Genomic DNA, 20,649 nt, shown 5'->3' with positions numbered 1-20,649 from the left:
GCAATTAAAATAACTAGAGATAGTGAACCCCAGTCTTTCTTTCTTTCTTTCTTTCTTTCTTTCTTTCTTTCTTTCTTTCATCATTTTTGGATGTTTGGAAGAATAAACCAATTTTAACCAAGTTTAATAATAATAATAATAATAATAATAATAATAAGTTTTTATTTATTATACCCCACCCATATGGCTGGGTTACTTCCCTCCTATGCTCAGTCAGAAGCCTGTCATGCCTCCACCTTAGGGTGGAGGATGGATAATAAATCAAATTGTATATTTTAAACTATTGATTTTTATTGCATTGTTTATATTTGTTGTTTTGGATTGGATTTTCTTTGTGGAGGAATTCTTATTTTTTTTTTACTGTGCACAGCACCAAGTACATTCAGGGAGTTATATAAATACATGTTAACAACAACAGCAATAGTCACTACTCCCCACTACTATAGAACAAGGATATTGGTGGTAGCAGCTGAATCATCACCATCATTTTGAGATGTGTTTATGTTCTCTTTCTTGAACTTTGAGCACAATTGGTGTGTGTGTGTGTAAAGGTGCATGCAAATCAAGTCATGATGATGATGATGATGCTCTGTGCACTGGGCATTTGCAGGTTCAAGCTCTGATTGCATTATCACTCTAGGAAAGCAACATCACTACATGCATAGGCATAAAACTCACAAAAGTTATTCACAAGCTTTCCACCAAACTCTCAAAAGTGAATGCTGCAGATCTGATGTGCAGTGAAATCCTATGCTATGCATGTTTACTGGAAAGGATGTCCCATTGTATTCGTCTGGGCTAATTCCCTTATAAAAGTGCAAAGGATTGCAGTCTAACTGTATCAATGGGAAATATAAGTGGGACATGAGGCACATACTCTATGACCATCATAAAACAGACAAAAACCCCGAGACACCTAAGGTGTCCCTAAGGAAGCCTGTTGAAGAACCCTGATAATGGAATCATGGTTGGAAGAATATGTCTGAATGTGTCTGTTGTCTGAATATGTCATTCAGAATATGTCTGAATAAATCCCCAGAGCAAGAATGGCACATTACAGACTTACAAAACTTGGTGTCCTCCAGATGTTTTAGACTATAATTCCTAACCACCCAGCATGGCAAATGATCAGAGATGATGGGAGTTGTAGTCCCAAACATCTGGAAGTTTGGGGAAGTTTGGGGAAAGTTGGTGTAGTATAAGAAATGCATATTATTATTATTCATTTGGCTACGTGTTTACTTGGGAATATATCTCATTATATAATATATATATATTATAATGAGAATATATCTCATTATATAATAATAATAATAATAATAATAATAATAATAATAATAATATATTATTTATACCCCACCCATCTGGGCGGCTCCCAATCGAGTGTTAAAAACAATACAGCATTAAATATTAAAAACTTCCCTAAACAGAGCTGCCTTCAGATGTCTTCTAAAAATAGGATAGCTGCTTATTTCCTTGACATCTGATGGGAGGGCATTCCACAGGGCGGGCTACCGAGAAGGCCCTCTGTCTGGTGAGAGCAATAATCACTATAAACACGAATAAAACTGAGGTGTAAATATATTGTTAACTCTTATTATTATAATTGGTGGTGATAAACTTTGCTTATGACTGATGAGAATGTTGAAACACCTCTAATTTTAGGGAAATTTCATTTCCAATGCTGTGGGTCTTTCATTTCCAGCAATGAAACCATCTTTCTTAATTCCCTACTGAACACAGATGCATTGTGCCTATGACTTTAAAAGTTATATGCTGGGGGGTGGGGGTGGGAATCCATGCCTTCTCTGGTATATGATGAATCCTCTCCACATGACTGTGCAGACTTAGCATGCATGCACCCGAGAGCAGCGTGGTACTCGTGCAAAGCGCAGCGCTGGAAGTAAAGCACTCAGACTTTCCATCCCCTGAGCTCTGAAAGCTCGCAGCCCTCATCCCCCATAATACCCAGATGCCTGGGTTTGCAGATTGCACGCACGTTACTTGAAGCAATACACACTTGCAGGCGGCAGCTCAGCCAGGTGAACCAAAATTAAAAACCTCCCTCTGGCAAAGCTATTAGAAGCTGTGCCAAGCTTGTCTCAGCTGGAAACAGCCTTTTTCCATATCTTATGGAGTTCATATGAATTGTTTTCTCTTCCAGGAGGTTGTAAATTCTCTGGGTCAGCAGATAAAACGGAGGGAGGGAGGGAGGGAGAACCACCCTCAAATGAAAGACATTTATTCTTTTGCTAAAAACGAGCTCCCAGCATTTTATTGAAATCAGATGCCATGTATGGTTTACTTCAGGGATGTTTTGCAGAAGCCAACTGCAGAGTGCAATAACTCTGTGGAACACAAACACACAGCGTTCCCACCCAGCAAGCCAAGGTGTAGTCAGAGCTAATTCAAGGGAAAGGTACCTGCTGAACAGACAGGAAGAGCAAACACGTAACGTATTTTATCTCTTTTACTACATGTATAGCCTGTCATTTTCTCCAAAGGGCTCAAGGCACCACACATGGCTCCTCCTCTCTCAATATTATCCTCATCAGAATTCTCTGAGGTAGGATAGGCTGAGAGACAGGGGAGCCAACACTGGGGTTAGAAGGGGCTTCGGCCCCCCTCCATATTGGTGGGCAGCAGGCTGAGCCCTCCCAATATTGAGGGGGCCAACATCCACCTCCACTGCAGGGCACCCTCCGCATGACCCAGCCCCAGACCCAGACCGGGAGCGCAGGAGCTGGACAGGGACTGGGACGGGCGAGGGCGAATATCTCTCTCTGTGCTTTCTGCTGGGTGGCATCATGTGGCACATCATGTGACACGTCAGTGCCCCTGACCATCCCTAAATCACCCAGTAGGCTTTGTAGACGCATGACCATTTGAATCCAGGGTTTCCCAGGCCACAACACCGCCATACATTGAAAGCACATTCATATGATTTCCACCGTCGTGGCTTTCGTCAAGGAATCAAGGAATCCTGGGAACCATAATTTGTTCAGAGTGCTGGGAAATGTACTATTGTGAGGGGGTATACTACAGTTCCCAGGATTCTTAGGAGGAAACCAGTTAAAGTGGTATAAATGTGTTTTAAATAGATGGTGTGAATGTATAGTCTCACACAGGGCTTTTTTTCAGCCAGAACTCGCTGGAACTCAGTTCTGGCAGCTCTTAGGTGGGCGCCATTTCCATTCTACTAAAATGAGGGAGCTCATTTTCTGGAAAAATAGTACTGGGCTTACACTCTAACCACTGCACCGCACTGGCTCTCTGGCATAGTTGCCCTTTCTGACTTGATTTGGCTGCAATCAAGTTTCTTCCCCCTCCCCTCCCCAAGTTCTTCCTAAGATCATTATCCAACTCCCCTTCTATTTCTCATTTGATCCTGACCTCCGGAGACACTGTTGCAGGAGGGAGCTGCATGCCGGAGTGAGAGAAAAGACTGTTTTTTAATGCTTTTAGCAATGTGACCTTAGGTATTGATTTAGAACCTGCTGCAGCGCTTCAGTGCAAAAAGGGAACTGTGGTAATTAAGTTAGTATCTGCACTTTCTAAAATAGTGCTGAATTGCAACAAAGAGAGAGAGACCCCTTTATTTCCTCCCTGCTGTCTCTCACTGAATGCAAATGCAGACACTGCCCTCTGACCCTGCGCAGCTTTCTTCAGCTGCAGCTGTGATTTGTCTTCTCTTTATGCCTTGAGGTAGGGGATGGATGGAGTCAAATCCATTCCTTCTGCTGCCCAGCTTTCTCTTCCCAAAACGGGCACTGAAGCATTTTTACACCCTACCTGACTTAATCACCCCCCTGAGACTTCTAATCGCAGAAAGAAAAACAGAAACTTGGGAGGGGAGAATACACATAAAAATGGTTCTGATGAAATTGCTTTCCCCCCCTTTCCATTTATGCACGGAAAGACTCCTATCTCAACAAAGTGCATTAAATATAAAATAAAAAATCTTTACAAAAGAGATGTGATAAAGCCAGCATCCTGAAAAGTCTGTTTTTGTATTATTTCATTAGCAAAACAGAGCTGCTAAAGGTAATGGCAATAAAACCCTGAGTACCTTGGGGTAAACATGCAAATGACATGCTAATGTATGCAGATTAGCCCACCATGTTCAGTGTCCATAAAACCCCCACTAAATGCAGCTAATTAAAGATAGGTAAGTTGCTGCTGCCTGGCATTCTGCAGACGGCAGTATATTATCACAATTATACTACGAGTGCCTTGGGGAATCTTGTCTTATATCTACCTTTCCAAATAACTTTCTTCTCCCTTTGATTTTTTTTCCCTACTGCAAAAGAGCAACCGCCTCTTTTCTTCATTTCTCAAAGATTCAGTGTAAGTGAACTGTAAAATTTAATAATGAAACAAAAGACTGGTTCTGCAAATACTGTTGAATGCAGTGCAATTGAGATCAGTAGGTGTTAAGCATGAACTAAAAGTTATTTTTCAGAACAGATATAAAGAGAATCCCAGGATTAAATCTTACTTTCTCTCTCACACACACCTGAGTCAACTCTAAGCCAATTATTATTATTATAGAACTGAATCATTTTTACTGACTACCAGCCCAGTGCTCTGGCCTGTTCTTAGAGATCTGAAAATATGAGGGTGTTGTAAATATTTTCTAATTGCACAAATGCCTATTTTTAGATGCAGCAGAGTATATTTGTTTTTATTATAATTTGCATATTTTTAAATGCCATATTATGGCTCTAAACGCTGTTTTGTGCCTGGAGCCTACAGGAATTGGCTGGGTTTAAGTAGCTCAGTTGGTGAATGGATCCATTGTGTGCCCTTGGTTTTGAATAAACCAGGTTGTCAGTCCTTGAGCAGAGTGAAAGCTACTTGGTGGCAACAGCTTCGGGGCATTTTCCTTACAGATAGCTTTTTCCTGACTCGAAGACCAAGCTGTGGGATAATGCAAATGAGCGAAGGCCTAAGCCTGCTCAAGTATTCAGAAGTATTCCTGTGACAGCAGAAGAAAATTAGAGCTCAGTACTATACATGTTTACTCAGGTATGAATCCCATTGAATTCAATGGGGCTTACTCCCATGTAAATGGTTATAGGATTGCAGCTGGAGCCTTACTTAGTTATTCTACTGAGGCCACATTGTTCTGCCTCAGTCAAACCCATGATATCAGTGTTTACTTAAACATTTCAGCACACACTGAGACCCTGTGGTGAGTTACATGTTGTTTGTGCCACAGTTCTGAGCCTGTGGCAAATTTTCTCTCTCTCTCTCTCTCTATATATATACAGTGGTACCTCGGGTTAAGTACTTAATTCGTTCCAGAGGTCCATACTTAACCTGAAACTGTTCTTAACCTGAAGCACCACTTTAGCTAATGGGGCCTCCTGCTGCTGCTGTGTCGCCGGAGCCCGATTTCTGTTCTTATCCTGAAGCAAAGTTCTTAACCTAAAGCACTATTTCTAGGTTAGCGGAGTGTGTAACCTGAAGCGTATGTAACCCGAGGTACCACTGTGTGTGTGTATATCACACTTCAACAGTTGATGCATCAAGAGGGGATGCATAAAATGAGGGAGTGGAAGAAAACATGCAAGGCAGTGGATTCCTGTACACATTACAACACAAGTGAGGTTTAATGTGATATTACCAAGAAGCAGAAAAATGGAAAGCTAGATTTTGATAAGATTGGGAACAGTGGGACATAGAGAATGTGAATCAACATTTCTATCAGCTTGAAACTCCAACTTATCATCAGTTCCCTCCTGAATGAATCGCATGTAAGAACACTCCTCGCTTCGCCTCATACTTACTTTCTCTCATCTTTCCAAGTTTAAAAAGATACAGTGAAGGACTTCAGAATTCTGTTGCCAAAGTCTGCAGCCTTACGATAACATTCAGCAGCCTGGTGCCATCCAGATGTTTGGGTCTAAACTCCCAGCATCATGCTGCCTGGGGCTGATGGGTATAGCTGTCAATTTAAGTTTTTCTTCAGTTTCTAATTTCCCTCCCAATCTTAATTTCAGTATAAATTACTGTGCAAAGCAGCTGCACCAGCTGAGTTGTGTCACCAGCGGGACTCTGTGGGGCATGCCCTCCAGTCTGTATCATCCACATGGTTGCTTTGCCAACACCCTGCCCTTACCTTCCTGACTGACATTCTCCACCCCCCAGGTTTTGGCAGTTTCTTGTGTCTTGCTCCTCTGCAAACTTACATAGTTCTGAAGACCTGCCATATGACACCATCAGTCCGTCATTAGACAATGGAATACTGCCTGCGCCATACGTTGTCGGTGACTGTTATCTTTTTTTCACACATTCACTGGATGGATCCATACGTAAGTGTGGTGAGGAGCAGGAACATGCCAGCTCTGCCCTTGCTTCAGACCTCAGTATGTTCAGCTGAACATTGGAACACAAGGTACGCTGTATTATTATGCGTTTTCTGTTCACACAGTTGGCAACCCTGCAAAAAGAAGTTCCCCAACTCATTCATATGAAGCCTACAGTATGTGTCTTCATGTATGTGTCCAGACCTTCAATTAAAAGGTAAAAAGTAAAGGACCCCTGGAAGGTTAAGTCCAGTCTAAGGCACTCATGGGGTGTGGCGCTCATCTCACTTTGAGGTCAAGGGAGCTGGCGTTTGTCCACAGGCAGTTTCTGGGTCATGTGGCCAGCATGACTAAACTGCTTCTGGCATGAAGAGTACCAGAGCTAGTATGGAAATGCTATTTACCTTCCCGCCGCAGAGGTACCTATTTATCTACTTGCACTGGTGTGCTTTCAAACTGCTAGGTTGGCAGGAGCTGGGACAGAGCAACGGGAGCTCACCTCGTCATGTGTATTTGAACTGCCGACCTTCTGATTGGCAAGCCCAAGAGGCTCAGTGGTTTAGACCACAGTGCCACCTGTGTCCCTTTTAGATCTTCAATTACTGTAATGTGAAAAGCGGGTGCAGCCCTCCCCCTCCTTCGTGGATTCAGTGAATTGGTCATTAATCTGTATGAAGGCCATGATTATAGAGCTGTTTTCCCACTTGAAGATACCTGCAAATATGTATTTCTTTAGATTTATGGGTCACCCAAGCCTCAGGGAAGGTAAACATTCCATAACTCATTTGCTCTCTGTTCACTATTGCTGTGGGTCTGCTCTTACTTCTTGTACAAGAACAGTGACTTCAGGAAGGCCACCCAAGGACTCAACGGCTGAGATGGGAAAGGTTTTGAGTTCAGGTTCAGAAGAGCGACTGTGGTTGACTTGGGAAGAGGAAAAAAAGAGTTCCGTCTTGTAAAAGTCATTTCTGCCTATTTAAGAAGCACTTCAAGGGAGTGGCAGCACTTCTTTCGATTAAGCCTTATTCGTGGGGAAGGGACAGCACAGAATCTGCTGATATTGGCAGAAATGGCCTTGGCTTCTTTTCGACGCTTCCCTTGATGAGGGTTTAAAGAACAGCTTTGGATCTGGCAGTCAGAGGACTTTTCCCACTTGTTTTACTTCTAAATATTCTTCAAAAGCTTCAGTGGCCTACAGAGAACCACTTTGATCCTTCAAGCATATTCACCACAGAGGCTTACACCTACCTCGGATGATGCTCAACTCATTTCCTATCCACATTCAAGTTTCTAATTATTACTCTCAGGCACAAGGTGCTCTCAGCCTCCACCCAAACCACTGAATTTATGAAAGGATAGATGGGAATTTGGGCTGCAGATGGGTAGGATGAACCCTCTGATAAATGGAGTGGAGACTACCTTACCTGGGCAAATGGGGCAGTGTCCCACCAACCTCAGCCAGTTCCCACCTGCCTTCCTTCTTACTTACAACTAGTTCAGAGGGGGTAACACTGTCTGCCAACTTCCTCCTTCTTAGGAAGAAGATGGAGACAAACTAGAATCATTTGGCTCTGCCTGCCATTGGTTCTGGATCCACCTACTGCTTGACCTTCCTGCTTTCCTGTGCCAATGGGCACCAGCCACTACTGGCTAAAGGTAAATTAGTTTTAAGTTAGAGCATTCCCCCCCCTCGATGTGAGCACTGTGCTGTCGCCCACAGTCTGTTAATTTCAGATCAGAACACCAAAATGTGAGTGTTATAGTTAAACCACTGGTATTCATGTAGTTGTCAGAGCCTGACCCTCAATTCCCCATGTACTCCATAAGCAATAGTAGTTCCTAACCGGACCCTGAGATCATCTTCTCAGGCTCTCCTTTGTGTCCCTCCTCCTCGAGAGGTTCGGAGGGTGACAACACGAGAACAGGCCTTCTCTGCAGTGGCTCCGCATCTCCCCAGGGAAGTTCACCTGGTGCCTTCATTATACACCTTTAGGTGCCAGGCAAAACATTCCTTTTTAATCAGGCCTTTGGTTGATCTGATTTACATCCTATGCCCTCTTAAAATGTGGGTTTTTTTTGTGGGGCGGGGGCATTGGATTGTTGTTTTTATTTTTATTATGTATTTTGTGGTTTTATATCTTGATTTTATTCTGTGAACCGTCCTGAGTCCCCTGGGTTAAATAAATAAATAAATAAATAAGGTTCCTGAGGATGCCCACTCCCCTTTCCTCCATGGTGAGAAAAAGAAGGTCACTTTGCTGGAAGAACTTGCCCATCATGACTTCAACTCCTTACCGACTGAGCATGGGCCAGTTGATATCTCTCAGCCGAACCAACCTTACAGGACTGTTGTGGGGAGAAACAGGCACATTGCCCTGAGCTCCTAGGAGGAAAGGTGGTAATGAAAAAAATTAAAATATTCTAATTTGGGACAGCAGTTCCTCCTCAAAGGCTGTGCTATTCAATATATTTAGCAATCTTTTCCAAAGTAAATACTTACTGGCCTATAGTGGGTATGGGTTCCTTACCTTTCCATACCTTTGTCAGAGGTTTTATCATTCAGAATGTGAATTTAAACTGCACAGCTCTGCTATCCTTGTAGCTTGGGCGAGTGGTGAGAAGACTGCAGTGAGAAGATATTTTGATGGCAAGTTGAAGTACGCTGGATAGCACTTGATCTTGCTGATGGTCTAACATGAACCCTGGTGTTGGAGTGGGAACCGACAAAACTAATTTTAAGTCTGAACAATTGTCCTACAATCAGAGGGTGGTAGTGGTTCTAACAAACTTTTAAACACTGGTTCTAAATGGTGAGCCTCTTAGATTTCAAAGGAAATCATGCTGATTGGACAGTTTGCAGTTAGTGAGCATCAGTGAAACAGGTGAACAGAAGATCAGGCCCCAAAGCACTGCTTGCCTACATAAGGACATGCCTTACCAAAATTATGACCACCAAATCTAAACAATCTACTGATGCAAATTTCCTTTTCTTGTGACCGAATATGATTTTTAAAATGCACACTTTTGGTTACCAAACTCTGTCTTTAGCTCAGCAGAATGGAGCGTTCTGCTCTTTCTCCTGAAATCAGCCCACAGTGGTGGGTCAATATATTTCCCTGATAAAGAACATAAACTTATTAACATATGAGTAATACATATCAGTGTGATGTTGCAGCAATGTGGGGAGTTTGTACAGCAGCTGATATTCCCAGTGACCTTGTAATATGGATGAAATCCAATATTAGAACCTGAAAGGGGTTATTAGGGAGAAGGGAGGGAAAGCCTGGCAAGATTCTTTTGCACAAGTGGTCTTTGTAGAAAGAAATAAGAAATGAAATCCAGCCACCTGCTGCAAGACATGGCTATCCAGGCACCAGTCTGACCCCCCCTCACTTGACCTGCTATGACACCACCCAGGCTGTACACATAATGCAACCCAAACATCTGATCTTGCAAACCGCACTGGAAAGTGTGAGCAAGTACATTGGCACATCCCTCACGTACTATGCTGCGATGTTTTCTTTCTTTCTCCATTGGATTGAGCCATTCTGCAGCGGGAGCTTTTAATAGACTGAAAGAAAAGAGATCTATCACAAGACTGCCCTGGTCTTGCACCCTTCGTCTGTTTTAAGCTGGGGTGACCTCAGAGAGCACAAGACTAGTCCTCCTGCCCGGCCCTTTTCAAACCCAAGCCTGTCTCAAAGGAGTCTTGTTTTCTTGCTGGCTTTCGCACACCAAGGCACTGTTGTGTGACTTTAACATTGTAAATTATGTCTGTTTAAGAAAATGTCAGTGTTTTTTAAAAACAGAATAACAAGAACTGTGGAAAGGCCGGGCTGCGCATTTTACTCCCAAAGTTTGAATGCAAAGAGAATGGTACATTCATCATTCTAAACCAGCAGGAAAAGAGACGAAAGATGGATGCACAATGCAACTTCAGTCCCAAGTAATGTGATAGCTGTTTCTTTTCTTTAAAGCAAGCTTATCTGGGACATGTTAGTGCTCATAATCTGACATCTGAGGCACTATCAATGCGGGTCTCTACTTACAAGCAACTAAAATGTTGAAAAGCCTCTTTCTTAAAAATTGAGGCTGTTTCCATATGATATGCTACCTTAACCAGGGGGTTGCTTGGGGTAGGAGCATTTTGTGGTCCTCTAAACAGGATGGCATGGGCACCCCATTGCCAGCTGTTTTGTGTTTTCCCAACATTAAATCAACATCATCATTATTTTTTTTAGTTTTACCTATGTAGGGAGCAGTGATCTGACTATGCTTACCATTGCATTGGCTTTAGGCTTACTATATCCTACATACTGGGGTATTTAATGTGAACATAGCTCTGTGTGTATTTTGGTTCAGTGAATATTTCAGGACAATAGTGCAAATTGCTTCTTGTCTGTTGCCCCCCCCCCCCCGGCACACACCTTAAGACCCGTGTGATGATGATTGGTTGCCAGATCCAGAGCCCATGTAGGTGTACACCCTGATGAAGATGGAAGATGGGAATGCAAGACCCAGGGAAGTCTGAGTTCAGTCCCTCCAAGTGTCCCTGTTTTCCAGGTACAGGCCTGGATTTACAGAAGCCGTCTCAGTTTCTTATTTGATCCCAGAATGTCCCGCTTTTCCTTAAGACGTCTGTATTTTCACCAGAGTAATGTTGAAGGGTATGATACGATGTCCCTATTTTCATTGGAGAAATGTTGGAGGATATGGAGTTATGCCACCCCTGAGCCAAGCAGATGAGTAAGTTACAACCTTTAGAAGACACCTGAAGGCAGGGAAGTTTTTTTTTAAATGTTTCATATTTTATTATGTTTTTATTTATGCTGGAAGCTGCCCAGAGTGGATGGTGCAACCCAGTCAGATGGGCGGGGAACAACAACAACAACAACAACAACAACAACAACAACAACAACAACAAAATAAAGGTAAAGGGACCCCTGACCGTTAGGTCCAGTCGTGGCCAACTCTGGGGTTGTGGCGCTCATTTCGCTTTACTGGCCGAGGGAGCCAGCGTACAGCTTCCGGGTCATGTGGCCAGCATGACTAAGCCGCTTCTGGTGAACCAGAGCAGCGCACGGAAATGCCGTTTACCTTCCTGCCGGAGCGGTACCTATTTATCTACTTGCACTTTGATGTGCTTTCGAACTGCTAGGTTGGCAGGAGCAGGGACTGAGCAACGGGAGCTCACTCTGTTGTGGGGATTCGAACTGCTGACCTTCTGATCGGCAAGTCTTAGGCTCTGTGGTTTAACCCACAGTGCCACCCGCGTCCCAACAACAGAATAGGATGTCCCTATTTTTATCAGAAAAATGTTGGAGGGCATGTGAGTTGTCTTCTGATTTCATCATGGATGATGGAGCTTTGGCACTGGCAGTGTAGGCTGTGGAGATGGCTGAGGAGGAAGGTTTAAGGGGTGCCTGAAATATATGGTTTGGACGTAGCCTTAAAAGTAAATGGGAGTTGAAGAAGGTGACTATATTTTGTTTAGAACACAAAAATAGTAGCAGCAATGGAAAGGAAGCTGTGAAACTTACTGAACACAACTCTCTCTCTCTCTCTCTCTCTCTCTCTCTCTCTCTGTGTGTGTGTGTGTGTGTGTGTGTGTTTTGGAACAGCAGCCTAAAGAATAAATGAGAATAAGCCACAAGTAAGAAACCTCCTCTTTGAATGGAGATGCATATTATATCAGATGTGACTTCAGTAAGTACAAGGATTGGAATGTTCTGCCTAACTAGATAATAGAGGACAGAGGCTCTAGAGCAGAGATAAAAAGCTGAGTAGGTGTGGCAAAAACCTGCTTCTCTTATGCTTACAAAACCCAGGTTAAGCACATCAACTCTAGGGGTAGGGGGTTGATGTGTCTCAAACCCCAGCAAATTGGGGGTGGGGAATGTCTGCAACAGAAGAGGAGAGTTAACTGTGAATAGGGTTAAGTGGTGGAAGAGGAAAGTCCCTAGCAAGAATTAGTATGTCTGCCGCTGATCATTTTATTAAAATAATGAATACTTTATTTTGTTTTCAATGGCCTGAAGACATGTATAAAGTTGTTTATGAGTTATTTAAAGATGGGGTTGAATGGAGACTCTGTAGTCATAGCAGTCTGTTTGGAATTCTTGTAATGGGAGGTCAGATGTGATGCAGCAAGGAACACACAAAGCAGGGAGAAAGAGGTATGGAGATCCATTTATAAAGGTCAAGCGATCAGATTTTTCTTAGCGGGCACATGTGGTTCTAGTTTGCTCGTATTTTCCAAGGGCTTGTTCTCACAAGCTTCTATTTCTCATATCATAAAAACAATGGTAACAAGGTCAATGATAAATTGCCTTGCTCTGGATTTGTTTCCATCATCTTTCTTCCAGCTGCTCCAGTCGCTGCCTATGCTCCAGTGAATCTTCACTTCCATCAGCGTTGATGCATTGTGGCAGAATCACCTTATTCATAACTCCCCTCCTAAAAAAAAACCCCATGCCCGTGATAAGATTCTTACGATAGCTCTTTGGATGGAGCTGATAAATGCACTGAATCAGACATGTCCTTTAGAAGTAGTTGCTAGCCTTTTTCTTTCTGCAAGGGTGTCATAAGTCAGGTGCAAAATATGAAGAAGTGCTATACTACTGTTCACCGGAGTACATTTGTCAGCCACTCACGCCTTATAGTTATGCAGTCACTTCTCAGGACTGCCGTATAAAATGTGACTTGAATAGGCATTGACAAATATTGTCACAGGGCACCTTCTTTCCTGGCAGTAGAAAATGAACATAAGAAGAGGCTGCAGGATCAGGCCAAAGACCTATCCATTCCAGCATCCTGTTCTTACAGACAGTGGCGTAGCATGGCAGGGGCTCCTGGGGCAATTGCCCTGGGTGCAATTTTTATTTAGGGGTACGCCTCTACAGTTGCTGCCCTGACTGGAGGCACTCCCTGCCCCTCCTGCCCACCTAACTTGAGCAGCAGCATGCTGAGCAGGAGCTGGGAGAGAACAGGAGGAGGACAGGCCCTTTCATCCCTTGGTCGCGTGGCATCCTGTGCTGGTGGGAAAGACAGGCGGACAGCAAGACTCATGGTGGCGTGGCACCCTAGCCCAAGGAGGCGCATGCATGTCCTGCCACTGCTCTGCAGCTTTGTTCAGCAGCAGAGGCTGCAGTTAGGGAGTGCAATACTTACTTTAGGAGGTACGATACTTGCCCTGGACGCTGACAAGCCATGCTATGCCACTGCTCACAGATGCTCTTGGGAAGCCCACAAGTAAGATCTGAGTACTCTTCCCACAGCAACTGGTGTTCACAGGCATACTGAATAAAGATTGAGCATTGGAAATGCCTACCAAGAAGAAACAGAAATGATCAGTTGTTTCACCACTTGTTTAATATCTGAGCTATTGCAGTGTCTTTTCTCCTGGCTTACTCATCTCTCACGCTCAAGCTCCCTTTTCTGTTTTCATTTCTGCTGTTCATCATTGCTCTTCCCACTGGGCAGTCTGAGTACAAATCACCTCTGTTTCCTCCATCTTCACTGCTATAGAGACTTCTCTGTATTTTAGGAACACTCCCCTATCCACGGCCAATCTTCCATCCTTGCTGCTTTGATGTGAATCTCTGTTACACACTAAACAGATAAAAGCACTTGTTCAGGGGTCCATGGTCACAATTCCTCAGGCACTAGACTGGCAGAAAGTCATATTAATTACAGTAGCCTTTGCAGAAACTGCTCTCAGCAGATTAGATCCCACATAGGAAGAGAACCTTTATACGCTCCTCATCAAGTCGACACAATTTAGCACTGTTCATAATTGGAGTGGCTCAAGCTGTTGCACGACAGAAGCATAAAAATATGAAATTTATTTTCCTGATACTAAATATTTCAAGTTCTTGTTTTAAGTGTTCAGAAAGTGGTCATGACCCGAGGCGCTTCAGACACATGTAATAGTGTAATACACTAGCTATTTCATATTTTTTTTAAAAAAGCAACTGATGCAATTTTCATTCCTTCACAAACCTTCTAAGTGTACAGCAAATTGTCTCCCAAATGAACAAACCAACCCCACAAGCAATCAGGTTTCGCTCTGAAAACACTTATTTAACTGTTTCTTATTATTATTTATATATGCCAGCAAATTGTTAGACATTTTAGCAGTCCATAAGTAAAGCAACTGCATTTCATATTCATTATGCTTCTCCGAGAAATATATTAGGTGCTATGTGTAGCAATTTTTATACATTAATAACATGATTATTGTGACCCTTCAGCTTTTCAAATAACATAGATAGATATAGATAGATGATAGATAGAGATAGATGATAGATAGATAGATAGATAGATAGATAGATAGATAGATAGATGAAAAAATAATAATTCAGTCTGGAAAAGCCTGTTGGACTAGTGAGGCTTTATAAGATGTCCATAGGGTCAAACATTATTAAGTATAAATATAGCCAGGGAGCCCATCTAAAGCACTGGGGCCAGTGTTGAAAAGGCTATGCTCTGACAACTCACAGATATTTTCAGAAATAGGGCAGGGAGCAGGGAAGAGGTTTTTCTGGGTTATGCAAGACCCGTGGTGTGTTTATTAAAACTAACACTTAAAATATGTATACCCAGAGAGAACTTGCTGCAAGACAGACCCAAAAAAGAAAATAACAGAACACCTCTAGTCATCACATACAGCTCCCAAGTTAAAACAGTACAACGCATCATCAGAGATCTACAACCTCTCCTGGACAATGACAGTTCTCTTTCTCAAGCTCTGGGAGGAAGACCTTTCATTGCCTACAGACAGCCACCCAATCTTAAACAACTCCTAACCCACAATAATACTACAACCAGACTTAACACGGACACTGGCACCAGAGCCTGCAATAAACCCAGATGCCAACTTTGCTGCCACATACACCCGGACAACACCATTACTGGCCCCAACAACATCACACATACCATCTCGGGACTATTCAATTGCTCATCATCTAACATTGTGTATGGCATCAAATGCCAACAGTGTCCTTCAGCTCTCTATATTGGACAAACAGGCCAAACCTTACGCCAAAGAATAAATGGACATAAATCTGACATCAAGAATCACAAAACAGAGAAACCAGTAGGAGAACACTTCAATCTCCCAGGACATTCTATACAAGATCTCAAAGTAGCTGTTTTACTACAAAGGAATTTCAGAAATAGACTGGAAAGAGAAGCTGCTGAATTGCAACTCATTACCAAACTTAAAACCATGGAGAGACCTGGTTTGAACAAAGACATTGGATTCTTATCCCATTATACATGACTAAGCCATTTCTCACCTTCTCACCCCTTGCCTTTTCCTGTAAGACCTATTACAGTCGTTAAGAGTCGTCAGCAGGCTCATCTCAGCTATCTGCCAATCTCCCATTCCCACCACCCTTCTGAGTAATACCCCTCCCCACCTTCTCACTATATAGAAGGATCTGGCAACTTCTGTTTCAGTGTATCTGAAGAAGTGTGCTTGCACACGAAAGCTCATACCAAGAACTAACTTAGTTGGTCTTAAAGGTGCTACTGGAAGGATTTTTTTATTTTGACTTAAAATATGCTTAGAGATAGTTGATGCCATTGCTGCAGCATACGCTGAAGAGGAAAGAGCTATGGCTAAGTGGCAGAGCATTTGCTTTGTTTGGGCCTTTTGCCCTGGGTTCAATCCCCAGCATCTCCAGTTGGAGCTGAGAAGCAACCTCTGCCTGCCAGTGAAGACACATACTGAGCTAGAGAGGCTAATGTTCTAACTCAGTTCGAGACAGCTTCCTGTGTTGCTAAGATACCCCTCATCTCAAAATGTGTAAGGAGCTATGGTGCAGGGTTCTGTTCCAGCTGCAGCTTCCAAATAGTGCACAGCAATCACCAGTCTTTGAAGAAATCCCCTTTTTAGATCCAGTCTTCTCGAAGGGCATCAAACAGAAAGGTACATATCCTACCTAGGAGACAAGAAGGGTAAAATAGAGATGTACCTGATGCACTATTTGGAGGAAGTGAAGCTTCCTAAAGGAGGTAGGAACTGAGATAGCATTGAGGGCAACATGGTGCTGTAACCTGGTTAAACCTAACAAGGTCTGGGTCTGTTCAGTGCTTGGTTGGGCAATCACCTGGGAACTCGACACACCACAATGAAGTCTAATCATAGATGAATTAAATATAGAAATTGTGAAAAGGTTTGACATGAAAGGAGGAGCACCTGTAGTGATAATTCTTGGGAAAGGGCAAGAAGAATCCCAATAGGTGATTATTTTAAATCCATTCTTTCCTACAACTTTGCCGCTACCTCCTTGTTTGTGACCAAGCTGGTGTAGCAAAGAAGAAACATATCACAATGCAACTTTTTCCAGAGCACAGTACTTGAGAGGCCTTCTTTGCAATGCATGCAGATGAGGTGATGGTGAGGCTCCCAAGTTTGCTTGTGACGTATTATGATAGGATAGAGGAAGTCAGAGAGTGGGAAAAAGAAGCAAAGGCTGGATCCTTCTTTTCCCTTCTTTGATGATACCATTAAAATGGTATCACTTCTTTGCAAGGTTGGTTAAATGTTGCATTTCAGCTGGCTGAAAATCTTTTGTGAAAGCTCAGGTTGAATCTGTGTAGTCAGAAGTAGCCACCACCAAGTTCAACGGAGCTTACACCCAGGAAACTATGCACTGGATTACATTTATGCTGATCATAATAAATTGGGTATTATGTGCTATGTGCTCTTTGATGTTCACAGGCAGTACGGCCACCTGAGCAGGGTACTTTATTTTGGTGTTTTGGGAATGTAGCTCTTTAGCCAGTGATGGAAGGGATATAATTTTTTTGTGGTTTAGTAACATGAGTAAGGGACGCGGGTGGCACTGTGGGTAAAACCTCAGTGCCTAGGACTTGCCGATCGTATGGTCGGCGGTTCGAATCCCCGCAGTGGGGTGAGCTCCCGTCTTTCGGTCCCAGCTCCTGCCCACCTAGCAGTTCAAAAGCACCCCTAAGTGCAAGTAGATAAATAGGTACCGCTTTATAGCGGGAAGGTAAACGGTGTTTCCGTGTGCTGCGCTGGTGCTGGCTCACCAGAGCAGCTTCGTCATGCTGGCCACGTGACCTGGTAGTGTCTCCGGACAGCGCTGGCCCACGGCCTCTTAAGTGAGATGGGCGCACAACCCTAGAGTTGGACACGACTGGCCCGTACGGGCAGGGGTACCTTTACCTTTAACATGAGTAAAAACAAGAACTAGTTGCAGAGAGAAATTGAGACCTTATAAAACTGTTGTGGGCCTCCCACTAGGGAAGGGACATGCAAATCCCTTTCTACCTGTTGTCAAACAAATGCAGACCCTCCAAGTGTCCCTATTTTCCAGGATGTCCCTGATTCAGAGAAGCTGCCCCGGTTTCTGATTTAATCCCGGAATGTCACACTTTTCCTTAGGATGTCCCTATTTTTGTTGGAGAAATGTATGGAGTTATCTGACCCCTGAGCCATCTGAAGGCAATCCTGTATAGGGAAGTTTTTAAAAATATTTAATGTTTCATTTTGTTTTTGTATATGTTGGAAGCTGCCCAGAGTGGCTGGGACAACCCATTAAGATGTGTAGGGTATAAATAGTAAAATTATCATTATGGAATGGGACATCCCTATTTTCATCAGAGAAATGTTAGAGGGTATGCAAATAGTATGTGATATGCACTCCAGAACACACACCACTTGTACATATAACTAACACTGCCCATGTCATATGCAGGTGTTTTAGTTTATAACTTTCTCCTCACAGACAGCAGCCAGATTTCCCAAGAGTTTATGCTCCACGGTTTCTCGGCAAAAAGAAGAGACATTGTACAGGCACAGACCCTGGCTGTTGATAAGTGTATTTGTTTTCATCATTTGATTTTTAAAAAAACAAAACAAAACAAAGCAAGATCTTCCGTTGTGTAAATCAGCTGGGCAGATGTTCTCAACACTGGTCCTTGGCCCGTGAAAAATGTGTGAGGTTTACATAGTGGCTAGACCATCTCAGTCTCTGTGTTATGTTTCTACTAATCCTATGATACCTTACAGTCTACCACTGTGGTTCATAAATCAGTTAAGGCAGAGCACAGGAGCACAGGATATAGTGCACTAAGTATACCTTGTCATACCCGGCTCCTGTGAAAATAAACCAACTTATGAGTAGGGGTGGGGGAGAAATTTGAAACAATATGCAATTTGAAACACAGCCATTTATGATGTTGCTTTATGCTGAGTCGGACCATTTAAACCAGCATTGCCTATTCTGACTGGCAACAGCTATCAAATATATTCAGCCTCTCTGGGGTAGAATATGTTGAACCTGAGGGCAAATACTTTGAAACAATGCATTTAGGATTACCCCATCTTTCATTTCATTCCATTTATTATATTTTTGTGCTGCTTTCCACGCACACAAATCACAAAGCGGCTCACAAACAATAAATAACAATAACACAATTAATTACAATAACAGAACTTCAGAAATTCAACATAAGTCATATAGAATAATTAACAAATCCTCAGTAAAACAACCACATTCTATAAAACACTATTAACAAGACAGCTTAAAAAAAAGCTGAACAGCACAAGCACATAAAAGTCATATTATAAGATGCACAGAGCACTCATAATCCACAAAGCCAATAACCAAAAACAAACTTGGCACTGTTGAATTCACACACACACACACACACACACACACACACTCCTCACCCATATGACCACTAATCTTCTACCCAGCTCATCAAAAGACACATACACGTAATGCCCATAGCAGCAATTTCATTCTGAAGGCTCCCAGGACTTGAGGGTGGGGTAAAGCAATTGGAAAAACTATTGCCTGATGGTCAGCACAAAGTCTCTCTCCTCTTACAGTTCTTCCTCTGGAATCAGCTCCCTTACGAAAGTTCCCTAGGGCTGAAGGGTGGGGCAAGGCAAGTAGAAAAGTCTTAATGATTTTAGTGAGCCCAACACTCTCATCCTAAACAACTATCATTGGAAGTAACATCCATAAAACTGAATAGGATTGACTGATCAAAATGTAAGATAGTTTGTACATTATGAGCTGAAATTATAAAACTTTATCCAAGGGGACGATGTAGCACAGGTGGGTTTCAGCACAGCTTCACAAAAGCCAGAGGGTAGTTTTTCAAGTAGTAGCTGTTGTCTTCTGAGCAGCATGCCATCCCTTACGCATGTTTCGAGCTGTATCTTTGATCAGTGTATTCAATGCAGTGAGGCCCCCATAATCTCTGAGAGGGAGTAGACAGATAAATCTCTAGATCAGGCTGTAAGTGCCCTAAGGTTTTATAGCTAAGGAAGCAATCGCTTTCCCAAAGACCTGAAACTCACAAACCCAGCAACACTTGTAGAGGCTGGTTCTTCACTAGGAAGTTTTCTCGGGATAAAATTTTCTGTAGTATTTTTTGATTCCTCTCTGGAGCTTTGTGACATAATTCCAAGCAAAACAGTATGACACCAACATGATGTACAAAATACAAGGAATCTTCTCGTTTAAATTTCCTTGGCTCAGCTTTGTGAGCTGGAGAAGGGAAAGAGAGAAGACACTGGAAGATGATTCATACTGTTTATAAGAACTTGCTCCTTCTAGTGAACCATGGATAAGTCAGGAAAAAAATGAAACTTTCCTTGCAGATACGATTTTATTTTGTTTAAAATTTCTTTAAGAGCTCGTGCTGGAGCTCAACAGGACAGATCTGGCTGACTGAAAGAAATCGCATGATGGGTTCCACTGCATTTGTCCTTGCCAGTAATAAGGCCATGTAGCCAATTTTCTCTACGAACCCTTCCCACTGTCTTCACCTCTCATTCTGACTCCATTAAATGATGTTTTCTTTTCTTTTTCAGGAAGAGGGCAAAGATGTTTAAACCCTGATCCAAAGCACATTTAACTGGAACTAAATCCACTGTTTTTCATGCAGCTTAAGATGCCTTTCTCAGTTACACATGGCTCTTCTTAAATATATAAATAAAATTTGAAAAGGATTTCTGCTCCAATTATGGTTGCCATTTGACTACAGGGGAAAAAATATCCCAGCTTTTTTTGGGGGGGGGAGGGGAAACGGGAGGATTGAGCCCGCTGCAACAAACGAGTCAAACTTAGCAACTTAAGGATTTTGCCAGGCTTGCCTAATATTTGTATTTGCAGTTGGAATCCATTCATTGTTACTAATAAACTTAATAAATGGGACATTTTCCTCAGAAAAATAAAGCACTGGGACATTTTCCAGAAAGCAGTTGTGTTTTGGACGTTTTCCCATCCCACATCAGGGACTAGGCCCTAGGATATAAGCACAGGCTTGGCCTCCCATTTCTGTCAGCTCC

General features: G+C 42.7%; 1 long non-coding RNA gene across 2 annotated transcripts; it reads left to right on the top strand.

The window, feature by feature from the left end:
* The first annotated feature begins 2,305 nt into the window (after nt 1–2,305).
* On the top strand, nt 2,306–19,440 carry LOC308481706. Of its 2 annotated transcripts, XR_013988830.1 has the most exons (4): nt 2,306–2,451; nt 6,437–6,528; nt 7,849–7,967; nt 19,180–19,440. It is a non-coding gene; the product is annotated as an uncharacterized lncRNA (long non-coding RNA). The 2 variants fall into 2 exon arrangements; XR_013988831.1 differs by lacking the exon at nt 2,306–2,451 and having other exon boundaries at nt 6,430–6,528.
* Nucleotides 19,441–20,649: the final 1,209 nt, after the last annotated feature.

This window comes from Podarcis pityusensis, assembly GCF_964106645.2.
Source record: "Podarcis pityusensis genome assembly, chromosome: 7".
NCBI classification, from domain to species: domain Eukaryota; kingdom Metazoa; phylum Chordata; class Lepidosauria; order Squamata; family Lacertidae; genus Podarcis; species Podarcis pityusensis.
This window is presented reverse-complemented; position numbering and strand designations above follow the sequence as displayed.